The sequence below is a fragment of the Schistocerca cancellata genome, chromosome 7 (assembly GCF_023864275.1).
Source record: "Schistocerca cancellata isolate TAMUIC-IGC-003103 chromosome 7, iqSchCanc2.1, whole genome shotgun sequence".
In the NCBI taxonomy this organism is placed as follows: domain Eukaryota; kingdom Metazoa; phylum Arthropoda; class Insecta; order Orthoptera; family Acrididae; genus Schistocerca; species Schistocerca cancellata.
Genome location: NC_064632.1, coordinates 258791316 through 258818154, shown reverse-complemented (window position 1 = coordinate 258818154; position 26839 = coordinate 258791316). Strand labels below are relative to the sequence as shown.

Genomic DNA, 26839 nt, shown 5'->3' with positions numbered 1-26839 from the left:
TTGTATCAGGACTACATGACATTTGCTGCAATGAGGTCAGTGCATTTATAAACAAATTGGTTGTTAGCCTGTATTTGCTATCAACCACAACTGTGATACTGATGAATCTACTGGTGAGATTTTGAGATTTGATCCAGCAGACTGGTCTGCCCTGAATAGTGAAATTTGGCAAAGAATCAAAAATTAAAACACTTCTGTTCAATGTTCAAAAATGTAAGACTTTTTGCCATCAACAGTTGTGACAAAGCTATTTTTACAACATATGAAGAACACTTAACCATTCTGGTAAGATATACTTTTATGGATATGACATGTCCGAAAGAATGGACACCACTGATGACCTGCTGCCATCTAGAACACAATTAGAATTATATTAATACCTTCAGCTGCTAACGGGCGTTGATATATATCAATGGGGACAGGTGAAAATGTGTGCCCCGACCGGGACTCGAACCCGGGATCTCCTGCTTACATGGCAGACGCTCTGTCCATCTGAGCCGCCGAGGGCACAGAGGATAGTGCGACTGCAGGGACTATCTCATGCACGCCTCCTGTGAGACCCACATTCTCACCTTGTATGTCCACACACTACATTCGTAGTGTCCCACCACAACACACTCATTAATCATGGAAGACATTCTTACCAAGTCCCGCAAGAGTTTGGGGAATATGTGTGCACCTGCACAGAAGGAGGAGGTAATGGGCGGCATTGCCAGAACTATATATTTATATGGATATAGTGTCTGTTCTTTCGAACATGTCCAAACGAGAGACTTGCATAAGATATAAAAAAAGCTGTGGACAAAATAATGCAAAAAGCAGCTGAACGTCAGACAAGCCGTCACCCTAAATTCTCAGTGCAGGAAAACTACAGAAAGTCATTAATTCTAAGGCAAAGTCAGCCTAACATTAACAATCCAGAACAAGTATTCAATACATGGGTGGAAGTTCCTTTGCCTTATAATTAAATAAGTTTTAAAAATGTTTTGCCTGATAATATACAAAGTGGTAATTTTGTTATTCATTTAAACATTGGAGGTCCCTCTGAAGGTATGATCAGGAAGCTTTACAATATACATATTCTGTTAAGAGGAGGAGGAGGATATTAGTGTTTAACGTCCCGTCGACAACGAGGTCATTAGAGACGGAGCGCAAGCGCGGGTGAGGGAAGGATGGGGAAGGAAATCTGCCGTGCCCTTTCAAAGGAACCATCCCGGCATTTGCCTGAAGTGATTTAGGGAAATCACGGAAAACCTAAATCAGCATGGCTGGAGATGGGATTGAACCATCGTCCTCCAGAATGCGAGTCCAGTGTGCTAACCACTGCGCCACCTCGCTCGGTATATTCTGTTAAGAAGTATGAAACAATCAGTAGAAGTTATATGTCTAAATGAACAGTGTCTTAAAACTGAAAACATTCATCAGTAATCTTACAAGCCACAAACTGATTGCCAGTTTTTGTTACAGCTAATGGGTATGGAGGCTCTTCCATACTAGTTCCATAATCGGTAATCTATGAAACCAGAGAGAATTTTAGCCATCTAAATGACGCACTTACATTCAAAAGTCATTGTATAGAACTTGAAGTGTATCAGTATATATTGCACCCTTTGGGACTGTATCATATAATCTCTCTAATCCCAGGTAAATTTGAAACTGCTACAAAAAGTTAACAAATTAAAAACTGTATAAGAACCTAATTATATGTGCTGACTTCAATACAGATGAGAAATTTGCTTCACATTTAAAGAATCTAATATCCTTAAATAGGCTAAATCCAAATTTTGATCAATGTACAAGAGTTACAGCAACAACTACTTCAATATGTATTTATAGTATTGTAAGTAGTTATAATTATAGTGTAAAAAATAATTCTAGATTTAGGAGTATCAGACCAAGCTGCACACACTGTATCATTACGAAAATTAAATGCAGCCTGCACAAGCAAAATACACACATCAAAAAAAGGTTTTGCATCACCTCGGTTCTGAGAGTTCCGGAACTGGTACAGAAAATTGGAATAGAGATCAACATAAACATCATTTCCACCCTTTTTATTGTTCATGAAAACCACACATGGCATGTTACACCACCATTCAGCAAGACCTTCAGAGGTGGTGGTCCAGATTGCTGTACACACTGGTACCTCTGATACCCAGTAGCACGTCCTCTTGCATTGATGCACGCCTGTATTCATCGTGGCATACTATCCAGAAGTTCACTTTTGGCACTTTTGGTCCAGATTGTTCCACTCAATGGCGATGCGGCATAGATCCTTCAGAGTGGTTGGTGGGTCATGTCATCCATAAACAGCCCTTTTCAATCTATCCCAGGCATGTTCGATAGGGTTCATGCTTGAAGAACATGCTGGCCACTCTAGTCGAGCAATGTCATTATCCTGAAGGAAGTTATTTACAAGATATGCACAACGGGGGCACGAATTGTCATCCACAAAGACGAATGCCTTGCCAATATGCTTCCGATATGGTTGCACTATCAGTCTGAGGATGGCATTCACATATTGTACAGCCATTACGGCCCATTCCATGACCACCAGTGGTGTACATCGGCTCCACATAATGCCATCCCAAAACAGCAGGGAACCTCCATCTTGATGCACTCGCTGGACAGTGTATCTAAGGCGTTCAGCCTGATCAGGTTGCCTCCAAACACGTCTCCGATGATTGGTTGAAGGCATATGCAACACTCATTGGTGAAGAGGACATGATGCCAATCCTGAGCGGTCCATTCGGCATGTTGTTGAGCCCATCTGTATCATGCTACATGGTGTCGTGGTTGCAAATATGGGCCTCGCCATGGATGTCAGGAGTGAAGTTGTGCATCATGCAGCCTATTGCACACAGTTGGAGTCTTAACACAATGTTCTGTGGCTGCATAAAAAGCATTATTAAACATGGTGGTGTTGCTGCCAGGGTTCTTCTGAGCCACAATCCATAGGTAGTGGTCATCCACTGTAGTAGTAGCCCTTGGGCGGCCTGAGCAAGGCATGTCATTGACAGTTCCTGTCTCTCTGTATCTCCTCCATGTCCAAACAATATCGCTTTGGCTCACTCCAAGATGCCTAGACTCTTCCCTTGTTGAGAGCCCTTCATGGCACAAAGTAATAATGCGGACGTCTAGGCATGGTTGAACTACAGATAACATGAGCCGTGTATCTCCTCCGTGGTGGAATGTCTGGAACTTATCGGCTGTCGGACCCCTTCCATCTAATAGGCGCTGCTCGTGCATGGTTGTTTACATCTTTGGGCGGGTTTAGTGACATTGCTGAACAGTCAAAGGGACTGTGATACAATATCCACAGTCAATATCTATCTTCAGGAGTTCTGGGAACTGGGGTGATGCAAAACTTTTTTTGGTGTGTGTATGTAGGAACTTCAGTCAAGAAAATGTGAAAATATTAATATAAACACAAACTTCAGCATGTGACCAGTCAGGAAACATACTTCAACGAATGACAACTACAAGCACTTTTCAATTGAATTCATGAGTATATTCAACGAATGCTTCCATTTTGTACCGGTAACAGAGCAGACTGAGTCCCATAAAAGTAAATAACAAGCAGGAATTAGTGCCTACTTCTATAAAGAGTAAACTACAAATGGAGGCAAAAGCTAGCTCATACCCCAAATCTGCCTTCTTTTTATTAAGCTGTTTGGTTTAAGAAGGAAAGTTGGCAATGAATTGGAGAGAAAAAACTCTTTATGCTAATGATAAATGGTAGAGATGTTACAGATCCCAGTGTCATATGTGAATTCTTCAATGACTTCCTCATAAATTGTAATAAAATCACCGACTGCTCTCCACCAAGTACAAATCCTAGTACGACAGAGAGAAATTGCTCAGATTTTAAGTTTTCCCATGTTTCGAGTGCAGATATGAAAATCACAATAGCCCTAAAAGATTTAATCTCTGTGGGATGTGATAAGGTCAGCATTAGAATAATAAAAATAGCCTACAATAGCATTGCATATTCATTCTTCCTCATAGTAATAAAAATAGTGTACGATAGCACTGCATATTCATTCTTTCTCATATTCAGTCAGTCTTTTGATGAGGTATGTCTCCTAGATCAACTAAAATATGCTAAAATTCAGCCAATTCATAAAAGGGGTGAACAATATGAAATAGGGACTATAGACTCATCTCATTGTTACCAATTTTCTCCAAAATATTTGAAAGAGCTGCAGTTGATCAGATATAAAATTATAATTCATTCCACAGCACTGTTCTTACACAATCTATTTGGTTTCAGGAAAGGCTGCAGCACAACCCAAACAATAAGTAAGTCACATAAGATAGCAGACATTTTGATAATAGAATGTATGTATCTGGTCTCTTTTGTGAACTCTCAAAAGTTTTTGATACTGTAAATTAAGATCTGCTTCTCAAGGTATGGTCTTCAAGAAAAGCATTTAGTTGGATGTCATTGTACTTTGCAAACAGAAAATAAAGAGTACTTGTTCATAACAGCATCAGGAAATTTCGCTCTGGCTGGAAACACAAACAATTAGGCATTCCAAAAGTTTCCATATTGGAGCTACTACCAATTATGTATTAGATCAATGATACACCATCCCAGGCTGAGACCAGTACCATGTTCTATGTAGATGATTCAACAGTGACTGTCTACTGTAAAACAGATGAAGAGTTAATCTCCATATTGACCAGACACTTGGGGAAGCAGAGACATGGGCCAGACATAACGATATGAAATTAAATTTTGCAAAAACAGAAATGGTTAATTTCACAACAAAACAATCTGCACAATGTATAAGCGAAATACACTATGAGGGCAAAAATCTGAACACTGCAAACTGTGTCAAATGTCTTGATGTAATAGTAAATAAAAATATGCTGTGGAGTAATCATGTGGACAGCATACTGAGTCAATTGAAAAGTCTCGTTTATGTCATGAATGTCATTATATAATATCACTGATGTAGCTGTTAAAAAGACTGTATACAATGCATATTTTGTTCCAGTCATAGGTGTAGTATAATTTTCTGAGGTTCTAAATTAACTAATCTACTCAAAGCTTCTAGACTACAGGTTATCAGAGCTACTGCAGGAGCTAAGCTGACCATCACAAATCTTCATTTGAAAAGTTAAATCTAATGTCTACTCCAAGCATGTACATCTAGATATGACTCATTTTAACAGAGAGAAACTCCCAATTTTTGAGGCAATTGCTTCTTGCATCAGTAGGAGACTAGACATAGAGCAAGTTAAATGTCACCTACCCACAGATTACAACTACATAAAAAAAACTATACATTCTATGGGCATGAAATAAATAAAAAAAGAAAAATATACTGAAAGAGACCTGAAAACTATCTGAAAAGTAAATGCTATCACAATGCAGAATATTTCTTGAATGATAACCATGTGAAACAGTGCATGCATAAAGAAGTAACAGCATGCGTATTTTACTTACAACCTTAGATTAATTTTATTTGTCTGCATATAGTGTCACAATTGACATGTTACAATCTCCGAGTGTATGAGGCATGTTAGATGATGATAAAAATATGATTTTATTTGATTTGATCCAAAATTCACATGAGGAATAACACCCAAATAAGGAAGTCTCACGGAGGATTAGATCAGGATTAGCCATAGAAAATCTTCATCACTGCTATTATTATGAACATTTTAGAGCTTGAAGCCTCTAGAATGAAACTTTTATTCTGCAGCAGAAGGTACACTGTACCAAACTTCCTGATCAATTAAAACTGTGTATCAGGGCTCTAATCTAGATCCTTGTCTTCAGTAAAAGAGACGATGCTGACGGATTAAAGCTTTGACTTGCACCTTGAAATGCATCTGCAAAGGTCATTCAGTAAGAAATCTGTGCATGAAAGATAATGGTCTGTGTTTGAGTCTCGGTACACAGATGACATTAACTGCCTGATAGGTGTAAGGTATCCTTGCCTTACTGTTCTATCTTTGTCTTACTGTAATCTCTGAAGAGTAGGGTTGAGTGGTGGCCAGAGTACCAAGTGGTTGTTAAGGCTGCACGCATAGTAAAGTGATCCATTTAAGAGAATGATCAAAGTAGGCAGAGTGCTAAGTAGATAGCGTATTAAGCAGAAAAACAGAAAACATATGTATAGGTAAAAAGACAAGGCATAATCCTGAGATATCACAGAAGATGTCGAATTTAACTGATGAAAGGATGAAATAAAGCAGGCAAAAGGGAATCCTTTGATGGGCACATTGAATCTGTTGGCAGACCATTTTTGTCCTGAAATGATAAAGTTGTTCCAACATGCTATGATGACCATGTACTTCTTATATGGCAGTAAACTTTACAAAATGATGGACGGAATGGCTATGGGTTCTCTGTTGTCTCCAGCAATTGGCAACTTTTTTATGGAACATTTTGAGAGATGCACATTAAATTCGGTTCTCCTTTGTCCATCTTCATTTCATAATTATGTTGACAATACATTTATGGTCTGGCCTCACAATGCAGAGGCTCTTGAGCACTTCCAGGGAACTTATGGACAGCATGCACACAAACATCCAGTCCATTGTTGAGACAGCAAAAGAGGGAAGGCTGCTAATTTGATGTCTTCTGATACAATGAAAGTCAGATGGACGTCTCAGCTACTCAGTGTACCAGAAGCAACACACACTGATTTATACCTTAGTGCCCAGGATTTTCACCATCCGGTCCAGATGAGAGCATCTTTAAATACACTGGTACAGAGAACAAAAACCGTTTTCTGACAAGCCCCTTGGATTCCAAAAATTAATGATCTGAAGTATGTGTTCCAAAAGAATGGCTATGAGTCACATGACATCAAGTCAGCATTCTCCAAGAATAGGAAATGTGAAAATATTGAACATTCATGTGATGAGCCACTGATTGCATTCCTTCCCTTCTGAGATGCTACATCTAGCAAAATAAGCAGAGTCCTTGGAAGATGAGGTAGCAGATCTATTTTCCAACCTATTAAGAAGATAAAACAGATGCTACACTCTGTTAAGGGTGTCTTGGCCTCTGGATTCCTGGGATTTACAGCATCCCATGAGAGTGCAGAAGAAATTACACCTGTCCATTTGCACCATTTCTGACTGTTGTGCGGAATATCAAAGATATATTAAAAATCAAAAACTGGAGAAATCTGCAGTTGCCGAGCACAGGCTCACAGTTAAACATCAAATACTGTTTGATGAAACAGATGTTTTGTCCCAGACTCCCACCTACTGGGACTCTGTAATTAAAGAGGTTGTAGAAATATGAATGTGTGAGAAAAACTTCATCTGTGATGGCAGATATAATCTTAGCTGTGCATGGAAGTGAGCTCTTGATGCAGAGAAGGGCCAGAGATATTCGATGCAATGTTTACAGTATGGCAGGAGTGGTGGTGCCACCAGCACAGACACTGACATCATCTGTGACAGTATGACATGACTACCGACCAATCAGAACCCAAATTTGGGCTATATAAGGCCACCAAAGGAGCAATTTTGACAGTCAGTTGCCCCTGATGAAAAAAATGGTGGAAATCATCGAAAGCTCAAGGTTTCACCCTGAATTGTATGGATATTCTCCAAGCACATATTTCAGACATGTGAAACCACATGAAAATGAACTTGGCAAAGAAAACTTGTTCATATTTAGCAATAGGCGAAAAGAGAGAAAATGGTGTTTTGATAACTGTATGTCAAATAATGCAAATATTGATAAATTTCTGAATAGTTTTTTTTAGATGTCTTCATTGAAGCATTTCCACTTAGGTCCTGTGGTAATAAAGTAACAAAAAAATTAAAGTGTATCATCATTTCTACCCCAAGAAAAAAACAACTACACAGAGGATTAAAACACAACAGAAATACTGATTCCATTGGATAGGTTAGACTTTATAAAATTATATTATAAGGTTATAAAAGCAGCTAGACAAATGCCAAATACAAGCATAATTTTAAACCACAAAAGTAAGCCAAAGATCATGTGGCCAGTCATTAAATCTGAATTAGACATTAAAGTCTGTAAACAAGAAATTTAAAAAATGAACCTTCAAGGAAACTCAATAATGCTTCAATGAATTCTTTATAAATGTAACAAAATCTGAAATCAGTATAATGGACTATTGCAACAAAGGAAATACCTCTCACTTTGATAAAAAGTCTTAACATTTTACAAAATATTCAAAATTTTCTAGAAAGATTTTGTGAGTATTTTCCAATTTATCTCATGTCTGTAGTATGCTTTTATCAATAAATATGGAGTTTTGAAATTAGGTCATTCTTTTTGGAATAGCCTGTATATGCAAATTCTTAGGATTACATTTGGATAAAAATTTGTGCTTGAAGACAAACATTGAGTAACTATCAAACAAACTAAGCAATTTTGCATTTGCAGTGCAAATATTATAAATTGTAACTAACATGGACACACCAAAAGTAGCATATATGAGTTATTTTGACTCTTAGTTGACTTGGTGCTGCTTTTTGGGAAAACTCAGCTAAAATAATGTGGTACTAAAGATACAGAGAAAATCATTAAGATTATGTGCAAATGAAGAGCCATGTCATCCATTATTTGAAAACCTACAAATATTTACTCTCTCTTATCTATATATTCATGAAATTATTACCTTTTTGTGTACCAATCGCAAATAATTTGAAGCAAACCATTTTTGTCACACGCGTGAACAAGAAACAAATATAAACTTTATGCTTCCCACCCACTGAATTCAAGTGTCTGTCAAGACTCATTAATACATGAGAATGAACATTTACCATAAATTAAAAGGAGATAAGTTAGTGCAGATAAAGTTAGGTCAACTGAAAAGAAAGGTCTATGAGGCATTGATACTGAAATGCTTATACTCAGTGTATGAACTTGTTAAGGACAAACTGGTAATTTGAGCTGGATACAATTTGTTACCTATCCTACCAAATAGACATATCTATTTATAGAAATATCATTTTAGTATTCTATTTTTATTTATTAGTATGAAAATGACAGACACTGTAATACATATTTCTGACATGTCTCATGTACGCAAAACCAAACTGATTGCAAATGTACATCATGGGATGAATAAAGCACTATTTACACAGGGGGTTCTCCAAGAACTGCACAGCTGACATGTGGAATTGGGTTAATTGAAATTGATAAAATTATTTGTAATGTAAAGCATAATTAGCATGAAAAAACAGCAAGGTAAAAAATATTTAGACTGGATCCAGCAAATCAAAATATACCATACTGTTATAATGAAAGTTATTCTGGGAGGATAACAACAAAATATTACAGTGGGCAATTTCTGCTCTCTGTACTGTTCACCATCTAAAGTTGTGTGTATTTATTGCACTATGACTCTATGGTAGTTAAACCAATAATCTATTACACATGTCTGTGACACAATGGCAAAGGTCAGCAGTTAGATCATTAGCAATAAAAATAGTTTATGCTGTTTTATTTTCCAAAACTGTTACATCTATGATATGCATTTTCTGTCTCAAAACACAACAAAAATGAAAGTAAATGGATGGGAAACAAATAAATATCTGTTACAATTACAGAAATGTAATGGTGCACAATAACATAATTTTTAAACAAAAATAATAAAGCATGTCAATTATTTATACAGAATTACAAAAGATAGCAAAAACATCAGTGTACACACTAACTTAATAATGTGCTACAACAGATGTAAGCCAAAAGGAACATGATTGTTAACTAATTTATCATACATCACTTGTGTGTATAATTCTATTCATTTAAAGAAAATTTAAATAAAACTATACTTATTTTACCTAAATAATGACCAAAAACATTCATAAAGTTGACTTCCATCAACATGTTCTTCCAGATAAACAGGTTTATTTCACATTAAAAGGTGGAGAATATACCACATTCTGACAATATAAAAAGTAACGTTCACAAATGGAGGCCTACCAGTTCTCTTGAAGACTTTTTTTTAATAACACTCAAAAGCATTCAAAGCTTTCCAAAGCTCTCAACATAAATATTGTCAAAACAAAAGATAAAAACAATATCATCATTTGCTGGGACAGGTAAACGGAAAATTATGTAATAGGTTGTTCACAGGTATGTTACAGAGATAACGGCTAAGGAAAAAAAAATTTCTTTTCCTACATAATCATTGCAATACACATAAGATAGAAAATAAAGGAAAGTCAGTGATATAAACCTCAATAAAAATTACAATAAAATTTTTTATGAGGACCATCTGGTTTGTAAAACAATGTGGATTTCACATGACTGCTTGACATTAAAATTTATGTTCAGGAACTTTGATTCAGGTAGTTATAGTAATGAAGTAGGGTATTTTCACTGCTTTAATTACAAGTCAGTCCCGTATAAAACAATATCTCCTGCATGTACACACTTCAAACGTTCATGTTCTTTGAACAATCTCCACAAATACAACTATTTTTGTGAATGACAAGTGCCAATTTCAAACACAATCAAACATAGCTTTCTTAATAATAAAGTCACCAACCAGTTCATAATGGGAAATATGTACTGTTCAATACCTTAGGATTATTATTGTACACCATCAACCTCATACTGCCCTAAGAACATTATACCCACAGCCCTTACAAAATGAATACAATCTCTCAAACACTAAGATACAGTTCAAAACACTCATATTTGTGTGTCCCAGAATGACATCTAAGAGTGGTTACAAACTAATTTTTATATTGACAAATGTCACATGATTTAAAATAAGGCCAACTTAATCCTGATAGCCAACAGAGTTTCTGTGACAACAGAAAAAGGAACTATACATGAATTAAAGGTCAAAGTGGCATGTTTCCTTGCAAGTTTATTCTCCACTATAGTATTTTTTTGTGGAAGTCCAGTGCTATGTGTAGACCTCAAATTAAAGTATTTCATCTCAGCAAAAAATTGCCCTGGACAAAATTGTTTTTAATTATTGCACTCTCAGGGAGAGCTTATAGCACATGTCCTTAAGATGAAAGCAATGGAAATCTCTGCTAGTGATATTACATCATTTTGTGTAAGTTTCACAATTTAGATCTCTTGTCTCATCCAATGAGTTAATACACATATGCCTTGAAGCAGTTTTCTGAATTTATAAATTCAAAATTAAAAGAAAGCACAACAGATTTACTGGTGGCATAGAAATTCTGAACATAGCAGAAAAGCCAAAGAGATCATGTAAAACAGGTGAGCAATCAGCGTTTATGTGCACATACATGGAAATGTGAGGCTTCATAATGGATGTAGTGTGATTATATAGAAAATAATGTACAAGATAAATCATATGATGTAAATGTAGTTATGACATAGATAACTGAGAAAACTGTGCCATGGAAATAGTCTACAAATGTACACAAAGGCAATGAATGCCTATGAAATGGTAAGGCACCAAATGAAGAACAATGTGCTGAAAGATCTTTATACAAAAAAAAAAAAAATCAATAAATAAATAAATAAATAAATAAAAGCAATGCTGCTAAGACACGCTGAGGAGAAATATGGATATAGATAATAACTGGATAAAGAGAAGTTAGTATAGTTAGGAACAAAAATAGAAAGAATGAATCATGATAACAACAACAAAATAAAATAACTGTAAATGAGTAGCGACCAAAGATAAAATTACAGATAAATCTAGGATCTGTAGCTTTTAATGCCAAATATAACTTATCTGAGGAAAATCATAAAATGATTAAGATGGGGACTATTTAGAGCACATAACATAAAACCTCACAAGAGAAGAAAGGATTTAAAGGGACTGTCCCTCCTCCAACTTGGTGTACTTTTGTTGTAGCTGCTTCTAAATTACAAAGATTCTTCTTGTCCCAAAAATGTTGCTTTCATTTTCAACACAAAAAAATAAAGAAAAGGCAAGCACTCACCTACAGCAGATCGATGCATGGAGCACAAAAACAGAAAACAACACTCGTATTTACTTTCGAGCACTAGCACTTTTTCTAGAAATAATACACACAACCACACAGACACCCAAACCCACAGAGTGCGCTTTGGTGCCTGTGTGTGTGAATTTGTATGCTACTACTAGAAAAAAAAGCTAGTCTTCAATAGCTAAGGTGTGGCTGCTGTTTTCTGGTATGTGTTTCTGTTCTCTACGCATCAATCCACTACAGGTGGTTGGTTCCCTTTCCCTCATTTTATGTATTTCTCCATCCAGGAATATCCGTTATTGTTATACATTACTATAATTTTCGGATAGAGATGGTTAGAATACCATATCTTTGAAAACATTTTTTTCTATTCAAAGTCATATTTGGCACTGCCATCAAATATATATTTAAGCTGTTTTCTGACTACTATGCCCATCCTTCATCAGCTTTTATAGCTTCTCAGCAGCCTCCAGATAGCAAACTACAATTGCTGCATAGTAATTCTGATGTTGTCCTTTGTGTTGCACACATTTATTGAACTGTACAATTTTAATTTTATATTTAATTTTCATCTCAGACTCTGGGCCAAACCATTAATCTCATTTGTCAGTTTTCAAGCTAAGTGACTCCTTGGGGCTGTTAACACCAAATCTGTCACTTTCATCTTCAAGAAAAAGGTTGGAGCAGAAAGGAAATGGGTCAAGTTTATCTGCCCAGAATTCTCCATGCTGCATCTGATCCTTAATTTGCACAAAAATTATGGTGTTTTGACCATATTTAATATTTGTTTAAAATGTGCTGCCACCTTCAGTATGATTTGTAAGTCAGTTAAACAAAACTATAAATATTTATAAAGCTTTAGAAAAACATTCCAGTTCACCAAATTTAAAAATAAATTTGACCAAATTAGTTCCTCATAGAAGCAAAAGAATTTTTCATTTACAAGAACATGAGACAATTGTTTTTGTCTCTGTATTTCTGACAGTTCAATATTTTTATCTCTCAGAGTTTCAGAATGTCTGGTGTAGCAAAAAGAATACGTACTATGAAAATTTTTTAATGCATTACTTTTATCTACTTGCATAAAATTGCCACCTATCACCTAGTTTGTTACAACAGTGTTTAAAATAAACTACACCCATTATCCTTTGACTATATCTGATAAAAACACTATCACAGGTACTGTTACAGTTTCTTGCTGACATTCCATATAACGCATTGGCAACAATACTTTCGAACAAACAGTTGTCCTCGTTCATAGAAAAATATCACTTCAATTAAGGAAAACTCCTTGTTAAAGGCAAACCACAGCCTTCAGCACATACTAAGAAGTATCTGCAGCTAACATGTGACAATACTGTTTGAAGAATGCAGAAAGATGACAAAAAATAACTTCTTCAAGAGTCAGGGGTTATTTACAGTCACTTAAAAACAGTTCAATCAAGTTTGCTGATCTTCATTATCGTACTTAAAAATGCATAGTTCTTCAAAACAACTGATTTTCACCATTATTACAATCATCATCCATTTCACGTGAAATTCACTATAAAAAAAACTTCTACAGTCTTTGTGAATGGTCACATATGAGAATAAGGTTATGTGATTTAAGAAATAATTTTAAAAAATCACTTAGGAGTACCATTTGGGAAAATATTGACTATGGGAAGTTGTAAGGTACATGTTTAACTAAGGAACTGATAGAAATAATCTTACAGTCGTCCATGCATTTTGTAGTAACATAAGACATTCAAAGCTAGAGCTACATAAAACTGAAAAATGCTTGATTTCTACAATTGCATCTGTGTCACAGGAGAAAGATACTGTTGCGTTGCAGGATTGTCCATGCATTGTGTGACAATACATCAACTACAAGATGTCTACCAGCTGAGATGACAAAGAAAGGACAAAGGAAAACTATCTACTGCACATTTCAACAATTTAACAGGTCATATTTACACATTTACAGCATATTAAGGCAGCATGCTTTTTCCTGTTCCATGGTGACACTTCAAACCACGTAACATTTGTTGAAAATCAATTAGTGAGAGTGCATTAATAGTGTGACTTATTTAAAAAATTTCAATATTTATTTCATTTAACTCAACTTTCACAGAACTCTCCAGATTTACAGAATCCATAAAGCTTGGCAAGAGAAATTCAGAATCAAGAAATGAGCATTAAAGCTACCTGCTTGCAGTTTGACACACAAAAGGAATATAAAAGTGACAATCACAATTTCCTTGACCTTTCAAGTGCAAAGTTTCTGAATATGACATGCAAATAAGTGGATGGAAAATAAATAGATGCTTAGATAGCTCAGATACATTTGAACAATGTAACAAAAAGATAGCTTGCATTTATCGTAAAGATGATACATTAAGTTGCAGACAGGCACAACTAAAAGACACTTACACTTTCCTACTATGATTGTAGCTGAAAGCTAATACGTAAGAGTATCTTAATTGCACCCGTCTGCCACTTAATGTGTCACATTTATGATAGGTAGTAATCTCTTTTCCTTAAATTTTTGATGTTCTAACCTGGAGTTTCCACTGCTCAAATACATTTGAAGTATACAAAATCTGTGGAATTAATAAGCAGTTTGGAGCGCCAGAACACCCATTCAAACACTTCCCTTGTCATGCACACAAAGTGTTATTTTATTTCTGGCATTTAAACTAGATTTACATCTCAGTCATGATTGGTCTTCCATTGTGCTTTATTTGGAGAGTGAAAGTTAAAAACATATATCACTTACGAGTTTGTGTGAATTTAATAATCATTGTAATGAGGATGGAGATTACAAGTTTGTGCTCTTGTAACTCAAATATTGAAAAACTAAAAAATTTACATATAGTCTTCAGACTAAAGTAGCAATCAATTTTCTTTCTTTGGAAAGGGAAATCAGGTGAGTAAACACGTCACCCTACTACAATTACAGAACTGAATAAAAGATTCATATTAATTATGGAGTTAATGAAGATAAAAAAGTATTTACATGTCAGGAAAACAGTTCAAATTTATGCCGATTACAACTGCTGGCTGGAAATAGCAATGTCCAAATGAAAAAAAAAGACTGTTTAAATGATGTGAATTGTGAGATAGTAGTGGGGAGCTGTATGCAGTTACATGTGGATAAACAATTCCACTTTGGAGCCAGAGACAGTTCTATAATGTTTGCAAAACAGATACTTGTTTTCTGTGGTATCAGAATGTCAACAACAGCTGAAAAACATGAAAGTCTGATGATAAATGTGCTAATTTAGAAGTGTTCTTAAATGACTGCTTAAAATATTAATTCCTCCAACAATAGTTTCCTCCCTGGGTAGTTATTGCAGAAACAGAGCTCTGAAGACAGTTGTATTATATTAAGAAGTTTATTAAATTTCTTGGGATTCCCGTTCACAAGAAGCATGACAAGTGTAGCTGACAACTGGACAAAACGGTTAGCAGCATAATAATCATGATGCACTCTATGTATCTGATCTCATAACATAGTTTTGTTGCTTTAAATTAGAACTCATTGTCAGTGTACATTTTTCCCTTTTTCTGTTTATTACTTATATTGGAAATTATTGGAAATTTATTCATTTGTCCATGAATCTTAAAGTGCATGTTACGTCTCAAGGAGTCAGTGGCTTTGTCAACTTTTCATAAGTAATAAATAGGAATATACAACTAAGCAGAAACATACAGCCAGAAATTTATTGACTGATCACTTTGGTATATTAGCTCGGCAGTTATTTGGAGTACTTAAGATAACTGATAGGGCTTGTTATTGTACACTAGCTTGTACCCGTCTGTTTCAAGCAAATAGAATTTTCTTTCTGCATTCTCATACCTGAAGTGAAGTAAAGAGAGGTACAGGGAGGGAGGGGAGAGGGAGAGGGAGAGGGGGGGGGGGGGATGGAAAATGTACTGGTATACAATTTTATATTTTATGTTCTATGCTAATTGCTGCAAAATTAATTGACACCTCATGAAAGAAATTTACTTAACACTTTGATTCTCACCTAATAGACTAGTGTGGAAATTTTGCTTAACCTTCCACAGCACTGTGACAGTGGCCTACCACTGAATATGGATTTAATAATTTTTTTTTCAATTTGAAGATCCTGTACAAGAACTAATAGTGAACACTGCTCATGACGCTTTACAAGAATGCAATATTCCAAACTGATCACAAGGGACCAAAACTGAAAGTTTAACTTTGCTACTGCTGTTCTCATTTGTCATCCATGTACTGTTGATTCTTCACATGCTACAGAGCTACAAATGGATGAATATAAATGGTGTGACATAAGGAACTGATATAAACAAACTGATGAACAATGCACTGCACAAGATATGAATATTGATTTCCTTTTTGTGGGGGAAGGTAGGGCACGCAACATCAAAAAAATTCCTGGTTAAATTAATTTTTGCTTTGAAGAGTATCACTTAATCCCATTTACTACCAAACATCATAAGAGATCTACATTTTTACTGTTTATCTTCTGTGAAACACCAAGAAACTGAATGAAAAAAATATTTCTCTGGGGTTTTTTGTTTACACACAGTCAACCATTATTAATCCTATTTTTGGACTTCCAATGTGTGAATGACTCCTAACTTAATTTGTTTAGTAGATGTTTGGAAGAGGTGCACTGATATCACTGTTATTAACTTTCAGATGCTTCGACAAATACTGCAATTGTATTTTATCACCGAGAAAATGCGATTCACAAATGTAACAAAGCTTTGCCGTAACTGCAGTTGTTCTTCAGCCACATTTGTGGGAACTCAAGTGAATTATTTTGCTGGGTATCTTTGGGAAATATCAGGAAACTTGACAGTGTACTAAATGTTAATTGTCTAAGAAATATGTATGTTATGCTTGCAGTGTGGCAAAAGTGAACCAACTATATTAATGGCTATGATTTTCTTGCCTACATCCACATTTGCAAGCAAGTACATTTGGAGCAAAATAGTACATACAGCTTCACTCACTTCCAACAGATTTGTGCAGATAACTGTCAGTTTAAACAATATATATGTAAGGCCATTGTGGTGACAGTACAAATGCCAACTCTGAAAGCTATCTCATTATTTAGTTATTTGGGACAGAGCCTGACTAATAACTATGGCTTTAGCAGTAGAAAAATATAAGGAGCATCATAGCCGTTTAGAAATGAGGGTAAAGTTATGTCTGTCAAAACTGATTCTTACCCTGACATATGAATTGGATTAGTATTCTTTCAGTTGTAGTCAACATGAAACCAGAGGTTAATGTGACCATCAAGACATGGGCCCACAGCCTTCATATGCAATCACTTTTGCTATAAAGGTGAGACTAAGTATGTTAGCCGCATTAAATATACAGTGCTGCTTTTAATAATAGGTACCACCATAGTTCAAATAAATGAAAAACAAGGAAAAAGAGACATCCATGCACTAATTCTCAGTTATCACAACCATTTATTATTCATATTTTAACTCCAGGTCACCAAACAGTGAAATGATACATATAAAACTGAAACCATCTCTTTCTTTGTCAAACTGTTAGCAGGTGCAGATATACAACCAATCATTGGAGCATATTAACAAACACAATAGTTCAACAAAATGTGCAATTGTGAAAGTTAACATAGGAATGCAACTGTGTTCAAATATGAAACAAATTTTAGACAAAAACTGAAAAGCATGAAAGCATGCAAACTTAAACTTCCCATGTAAAGAAGATTTACATTAAATTAAAAAAGAAAGTAAGCTTATCACCTTATAAATACTAAAGCACAGTGCTGAAGCAAAAGAAATATGAAGAATAAAACTAATACATTTACTTCTCGAAAACAGTTATCAATTTGTACTTCACAGAACTCTTCCACTATGGGAAAAATAGGAACACTATACATAACAGTATAAGTACTATCACAAAATGTTGAAGCACAAGAACCCAATGTGGACCCTCAAGCAAAAGCATAATTTAGTTTACAACTGTCTTTAACTGAACAGAATTGTCATTAGTTATTTATACATTTAAAACATACCAACAATACAAACATATCACAAAATTTCATCATCAAAATGCAACACACAGATGTATACTAGTCTGCCAGTCCTTACAACAACTACTCCAGGAGATTGCAATTTTGTGTGACAAACATTAATTATATGTATATAAGAAAACCATAAATCAGTTTGATACTTCTTTACATCTCTTAAAAATGCTCATAAAGCCACTCAAATCGAAATAAAGCAATGGCATATAAGAATTTCACTCCTGGCTTGGATTTACATTCAACACTGTACATTAACAACTGCCATGTATAAATGTGTAGTTATGTATATATATAACATAGCAACTAAAAATATATAGCCTTGCAATAATCAAAAAGAATATGGATGGGACGAAATTGGAAGTAAGAATACAATAGGTCTGTAAAGACCACATGATAAGAGTAAAAGAGTATAAGCTCATGTCCAGGTATACTTGAATGTGATGTTATCTGATATGTGACTTTTCAAAGCATCAAATCTTAAAAATTATTCTGCCTAGACTTTCACAGTCAAATCACAGTTTACTGTAATCAGCGTCAATCTCTCCACCTAAAAAAGAAGCAGCAGCTTCATCACCATTTTTGTAATATAAATAAATTCATCACTGATCACATTATTTAATGGGTTATATTCTTAATATAGTGTGATGTGTAATCTTCGCATGTGGCACAATTACGACCCCTAAACATACACTTTCACAGTAAATTTGCAACAGAGCTTTCACTTGTGCGTAACAGAGAGAGAAGATGAATTAATGGGACTTGCAACTAAACACCTAAGAATCACATGAAAGTGTTCCAATACTTTCAGTCACTTATTCCCATACATGGGAGAAAAATGGTGCCCACAATGGAACATTAGCATCTACAGAATACAGTGGATCCTGCATAAGAAATATTATTTTCTAGCAGAAATCAAATGTTTTGAATAATTCCACAATTTAGTTTACAATTTGCTTTCAAGTAGGCTTTCAGTTATTTATTAATTAAAAAAAGTGTCTACAACATCCTAAAATGAGATACAGATTACTGACTGCAATGTGCACATTTTCTTTGAATAGTAACTGGGTGAAGCTTTGATAATTGTGTTTCACACTGGGAATATCACCCAGTCATGCACAGCTTTATACGTTCAGGGAAAATTTAACCAACAATCTCAATAAGCAATAGCCACATTTCTTAAAAATATGAATGAGATGCACCCTCTACAGCAGTTTTCATAGAACTGTTACCCATGTAAATTATCGAAATCCATATGTGCAAAAGTTGAGGACAAGCTTCTAATGCTTGTAGGATAGTGAGAGGAATGGAAACAGCACAGTTGGTACCACTTTGATCATTGCTGTTATTACATGTAGACAGTAAATGAATGGTAGAAGGGTCTTCTTCAGAATGTAGCTCAAAATTAAATTTTGAATTAAAATTTCAAAAACAAATAGAAAATTCCATAGATAATAAGTATGTGTAATCCTTTACACAGAGTGAAGCATGTTGCAAATGCTTGCCCAACAACAATCTTTTTTGTTTATACATGCACAAACACATAAACATGTAATCTTGATGTACACAAATCTTGAGTGTTGTTTTAGATATGAACTGGTGAATTAAGTCACAACAACCAACCATGAGAACATGCTAAAAAGAGACAGCAGGAGGGAGATGAAGTAGGTAATGAAAGCCTATCTTACATAAGTAAATCAAACCTACAATACTCATCATTTTCACAGTGCAATCTAGACAAGCACCACAATATCTGCTACAACAAATCTCAGGAACTTTTTCTGTAAGTTGACTAGTCACAAACAGTTATGAAACTAGCTGTCTGTGACACTGATGGCCATCACCAGTAAACCATCACACACATACCCACTTTAAAATCAAATAAAGCAAGGCTAGCTAAATCTACATTCTGCAATAGTGAACTAACAGTACCTTAATTAATATAGTAGTATCACATTCAACTGCAGTGACAGTAATGTAAACTTTCCAATTGCAGTTGTTTCACTTTTTCACTCCACTAACAACAATAGTTAATAATACTGTGAAATAATCTCTACAATGCAAAATATACATAACAGGATGACAGCTTTAGATGACTATCACAATGGAATTACTTCTCACTTCTATAAATTTTTGTTCATTTCACTTTATAAAAATGTCTTTAGCAGAAGTGGAATGCTTCTGTTTGTCTGAATAGTTCTCATATTCCTCAGTGGTTTATGAAAATGCAATATTTATTATTATATGTATATGGAAGATCAGTTCTGTTTGATATTTATATTTTATCTACATGAGTGTTTGTGTGTGTAAATGTGTGTCTGTGTGTGTATATATATATACATATACACACACATATATATATGGTGCACTGTATTTACTCATTTACAAGACTGTTATATAATTATGCCTGATATTGCAACATGGTTGCTCAGAAAGTTGGAGGCATAAGATAAAAACAGCTATCAGATATTTTAATACCATCCAGTGGTACCAGAAATATCTCTCTTTTTCATTTGTCAGATTTTAAAAATATAGCTTTTGTATAATTTCATCTTTCATTTCAACTTTTGTAGTGCTATAAATTTTTAAACCAAATAGGAATCATGCCCCCCAGGTATTAGTATAAATTGAGACACATATGCAATAATAATATCCTGAGCACATGTTTCCTGACAATATGTAGGTACATAAGAAAATTAAAAAAAAAAAATCAAGTTGTCTTGAACTCAAATTGCCTATTATATCATCTAGAATTTAGAAAATTATTTTTCCCATTAAGTTGAGTATAGAAACAATGCAGACAAAATCCATACAATTTATCTGCTTAACAATAATCTACCAGAAAAACACCATTCAAATGAAGGGGGTTTCCCTATACAGCTCTTCCCTACCACTAGAGGTTCATTAATTACACTGCATTATACAATATGCACAGGAGGGAGTGAAACTACCACACACACATAAATGAATCCACTGAGCCCATTGTTGGATCACAAATCATTGATTTCAGAGTGTTAAACAAAGCTTATGAGAAATGTAGAAAGACCAATTGAACTGTCTTTACATACTCAATTTCTACAACCTGATATCTTTACAGCCAATCTTGGTTGAAACAAGCACACCCCCTGTACACCACAGACTAATTTCTTTACAAACAGCTACCAGGAGAAACACAATGACAGAGGAACTAATAAACAAAAAGAAAAAACTCCCCATATCATAACAAAATGCGTAAAGGCACTTCTACCACCTATACAGGAATGGCATGCGCTAAAGGGTAGAATGAGATCTAGATTCTGATCACTAAACTTTAATAATGCATATTAAAGCTTCAAACTCATTATTAATACCAAAGACAGGCTACTTTTTGCAGACTATCATTCTTCATTGAAATTATAACATCTATTAACTTTAACAATAACATTCTATCACAGCTCTTTGTAGTTGCCTTTAATCAAGAGAAAATATCCCTTGTAGGAAAAATAGTATTGTATTTCTTAGCTCATTTTATCAAACAATAAAAAGAAACCTGACAATTGTCAGCATTAAATATCTGCTCTTACATTAAAACATGAGATTGCTATTTAAGAGTATAAAAATTAGCATTTTCCTACTGTTGAAAAAACAGTATACATATATATAGTCATTAGTTATTTAGTTAAAAAAAATACCCTCCTCTGAAAATGAGTAAATACAGCTGCCTACTTTCTAAAAGTGATCACTATGCAACATTTAATGTTTGGTTGCTCAAGACCATCAATTTTTTACAGTTTATAACAAATGAGGTCTTAACAATTATAAAGCACAATGCTTTGGAAATTATTTTTTCATATATATATAACATTTGTATATACATATATCATCACATAAAGCACTTTATTTTCTTAATTCACATTGTGAATACTAAATATGCAGTTACTGTCACATAAGGTGGTGGTGATCAAGCAACCTATAGTGAAATTTTGCATGACAACTATCTGGGCCACAATACTGAAATTCCTATCATTACACCTGCCTACATCATTTTTAATAATCTGCATATTTTGACCAAGTTACACATGTAATTTCTAAAACACTCATCTATTACAATTTTCTGGCAAGTGTTCTTATATAACATGTAAGCAATAAAATAAACAATTTTCTTAGTTACAATAAATTTTCATTTTGCTATGCAATGTAACTAACAATATTAATCAGTAATTACAACAAAATGCATTAATTTCATTTTTATAACTCATAGTTCAGCTGAGGAAACAGACTGCTTTTCTAGAAAAATGATCTGTTAACCACAAGCACCAACTGGGCAGCAAAAACATGTTTACTTACAACAGCTATTTTGTTTTAAAGCACTCTTGATGAACAAGTTTTAGAGTGTTTTCATCAAACACTATTTATGGCTTTTATCCTTCAAGAGCTTGCCTCAGGAGGAGCCTGTACAATTCCGTGGATATTTAACCATATGTATTTACACATGTGTGTATATATAGATATATATATATCATCTTTATTATATGCCTTTTAAAATTCTATCAAAATAACCAATTATCTAATGCTATGTTGTGTAAATAACACATTTCCCTGTATCAAGGTTAAACTACACGGAACAGCACAAGGGGCACTTTGGAATTATTAAATAGCCTATTCATTATTGCTGCGGAGATTCCTCTTCTGTATCAACTGGGCTGGGCGAAAGGAACTTCCTCACATATTTTGGATAGTGAGTCTTTTCATGAGCTTTCAGAATAGTAGATCTTGAAAACGTCTTGCCACATAGAGAACAACGGAATGGACGTTCACCAGTATGGACACGGCAGTGATCCTTCATGTGGTGACGTAGCTTGAAAGCTTTGCCACAAAACTCACACTTAAATGGACGATCACCAGTATGCACAGGCAAATGAGTTATAAGAGAACTGACGTCTGGGAATGACTTGCCACAAAATTTACAAAGAACAACATTTGAAGAAGTTCCAACTTCACCTAAACCAGTTGCAGAAAAATCCAGCTCCATGGCTGAATTCTCTTGGGAATAAGTTGGTTCCAATTTCTCGTGAGGTGGAGGACGGCCTCCGAAGTGGCTTTCCATAAGGTTTAGAGGTTCCACCATACCTGCCGCTGCCATGGTTACAAGTGAATGCTGCTGATGCAAATGTATCTGTTCACGATATTTGAGTGTTTCCAAACTATGTGACAATATATGACGTGTGAGCTTACTCTGGTATGGAAATGATGCCCCACAGTACATACATGAGAACAATCTTGGGGAGTGACTCTCAGGGGGGTCAGACGCCCCCATAGACTCCTGCAACAAAACAAAAGAACATCAACTTCTTTTTGCTTGGATTGTTTTACTGCTAAATTTTCATTGACTGCTAATTCTCAAATATTAATATTCAAAATTAACAGAGCACAAGAAGTTGACGCTCATTTTGTTTGGCAGCGAAGTTTCTGGGGTAGCCAAATGATGTAGGAAATTCAGTACATTTAATTAAAAATGTCCATATAAAATTTATATCAACAAAACACTATGGAAAAAAACAATGACAGCCAAAACTGAAGGTCAACTTCTTGACAACTAGATAACTTTATCAAAACAAATACAAAAAAACTACAGCCAAATAAACACATACTAGGAAGCAAATAGCAACAGAAAAATCATAAACTACAGGAAGATGAAGTATGAAGTACTAAGAATACATCTTCAGTTCTCTCTCAACATCCACAAATATAACTAAACACTGTTATCCTACCCCAGTAGTTATGAAATTCTTGAGCCAGCAATCATAACAACTTTTATGACTCAGGTTATCTAGTACAACCTTTTAAACAAAAGACATTTTAAATACAGAACCAGTATTATTTATTTATTTTTTTACTTTAGAAGTTACAGCAACATTATAACACAATACTCTTTCATATGATGCTACAGAATCAGAAAGCAAGATCCACCCAGAATAACTTTGTTAATTTGAAACCATTTGCTCATTTCCTTTTCTCCGGTTATTACGAAATATGTTGTCACTTATTTATGATCATATGGAATCTCTTTAAAGGCAGAAGGAAATACACCTGATCTTCAACAACAGAAAATTTAAATAACTGTCCCAATGTTTTTCAAAGTTCGGATAGGTTTCAATAAAAATGTTGCTTGCAGTTTTCTGACACAAAGTAACTGGCTAATTCTGTTCTCTGGTGGAATATTTCAGACTACACAAATTATTTGAGAAATAACCTCTATCCAAATTACAAAGCAATGAAGGAAAAATATAACATGGTATGCTCTTCTCCCTTAATTCATTTGATGGACATTTCATTTCCATCAACATTAACTGGAAAATTGTCCTTGAGAATATTCTGATAATAAAACCTGGTAACTAGAACATATTTCATCCACTTTCAGCCATAGCAACAGTCTCATTGACATGATCACACAAGTCCAGATTACTATTTTTAACACTGACATTGTCTGCTAATACAGTAAAAAATTTAATTTTAATGTACACCAGAATGATATCTACAACTCACCACTCTCATCCCCTTGTAAAAATAAGCTTTTGTCAAATTTGCAGTGACAGAGGTTATGATAACTGGCACAAACTGCTGCAGAAAAAAGGTGTCATCTGAAATCTGTGTGCAAAAATGGCTGATGGAAAAATTAAAATTTCATCATAGTCCATTACTAAATGGATATCTGATCACCACACAGAGAGGGAGACCCCAAATTCTTCCTAAATGGTACAAGTAGGTCCATAAACCCTAGATTCGAGTAATATGTGTTACTCTTCCCTGTACACTGAAATGTTCCATATTGCCAGTTAACCGGATACCCTTCATGGAACATATGTCTGACTAGATAATAAAATAACATGATTCAACAAAAATAAAGGATCGTACAAAATGCTGGCTTTCAGAATCAAGGGTGTTTAATTACTTATACTATCAAAATAACTAGGTACTTCAGCATCCTATGTCCATTATCAGTTACTACTTATACACCAATCTGCCACGTTGTTACAGAAAGGAAAGTGATGTGTAATTAAAATTGCCCCTGTATCAAAGCAAATTTTAGTAAGTTCATAATTTACTATGAAGGCGTGTAATTTGTTTTAAATTAAGAAAAGTGTCATTCTGATAAATGAAAAATGCAATTACATTTGAATATATGAATAATCAGGTATACATTACTGTACTACAAATATCTTGAGAACCTGTGACCAATGAAGCAACAATGTGCTGGCTGAAATAGTCGCATAAAAACAACAATATTAAATATATAGATTACTATTCACAACATAGAGGCAGCACTGAGTCACAGACAAGCACAATGAAAGACTGCTTCACATATTTCGGATTTCTGATGAAGTCTTTCTTTGGAGGTAGAAAAAACACATGCAGATGGCCACTGTCGCTGGGTGGTAAGGCCCGACTGTAGAGGTCTTAACACCCAGTGACAGGGGCCGTGTGTGTGTGTGTGTGTGTGTGTGTGTGTGTGTGTGTGTGTGTGTGTGTGAGTCTTCTACTTCTGATGAAAGACTTTGCCCAAATAAGAAATATTTCTAGCTTCTCTTTTCATTGTGCCTGTTGGCGACTCGAACCTTCCTTTATCTTATGAGTAGCAGTCTATCCTATCCACATTGTTGTTACTCTATCCTGGACTGTCCAGTGCTTGATGCCACACATATAAAAAGCATGGCAGCAGGTTAACATTTAGAATTGTTCGGCACAAAACAGAAATAAGTCAACATTACAACATCCTGACCTTGTGGATGGGATGAGAAGAGACACTTTAAAAAAAGTAAAAGTGACTAACAATTTCCTTCTCAATGATATAAAACTGAAGTAAGTGTAGGGAACACAACAAACAAAATTATTATCAAAAGAAATGTGACCACTATCAATTATTCATAACTATTGGTGTACTGTACTGTTAAAATGCTGTCTTTCATTTTAGGTGACTCAGATGCGAGAATTTGGTGATGTATATTAGTAAGTACACCAATTCATTCTTTTCTGTAGTGTATATACCACAAATATTTCATTTTTTTCAGCATAAGTTTTGGATTATTAGTGTATCCCTTCTTACAACAACTTTACAAGCAAAGATGTTAATACATCACTTTTACACCCATGAACTTAAGACATCACCAATAAAAGCACAGTTGATTCCCTGATGGCACTGGACATAAATAAATAAATATATTCGTGCTTAGTTATCTATTCTTTGTTTTTATACAGGACACAGCATCATATTACCAGCTCTGATTGTATAGTTACCTCATTAGAAAATTAGTTAATAATGTAAAACCTCTTTCATTAAAAGAAAATGTGGAATAAATGCCAGGGTAACAATATGTTTATGCCATCTTTGGAACTCAAAATCAAAAGCTAAAGATGACAGTGATGGTGTGATAAGACAACCGTATTACATGGCTACATGGTGCGAATTTAACCTTCTAGTTAGTCTACAAATTCTGTATGCAGCTAAATGTGAAATATAGTCAGGCAAAAAGAAGTCCAAACCAAAGACGTGGTGGGACAGAAACATCATCTGAGAAATTAAAAAGCTCATTTTGATCATATTTCATAACACCTACCAACATTTTTGTTTGAACAGGTAGTCTTGTCTTTCTGCACATGCAGAAATTAAGTCCATAACATGAACTTTATTCCATATTATAACAGAAACACACTTTGCCTTGCTTCCTGATGAAGTTAATATGGTAATTTTACAGTGTGTTGTGAGAAACCTGAGCTAATTACCTCATTAAATAATCATCCAGTCTTGGGACGAAAAAAAGAAGAAAAGACTTAATAACAGATCTAAACCAAGCTGGTCTGAACAGAGATGAATTACAACAAGATCCACAAATGAAAGAGAACTTGGAAAACAATGGATGAAAAGA

At 34.7% G+C, this 26839-nt stretch overlaps 1 protein-coding gene and 1 non-coding gene across 2 annotated transcripts in view; both read right to left on the bottom strand.

Moving 5' to 3' along the window:
• Nucleotides 1-26839, bottom strand: part of LOC126091969 (longitudinals lacking protein-like) — a 131332-nt gene that overhangs the window by 100839 nt on the left and 3654 nt on the right. The gene's annotated exons all lie outside the window — the stretch shown is intronic.
• On the bottom strand, nt 434-508 carry Trnat-ugu (transfer RNA threonine (anticodon UGU)). The gene has a single exon. It is a non-coding gene; the product is annotated as a tRNA-Thr (tRNA).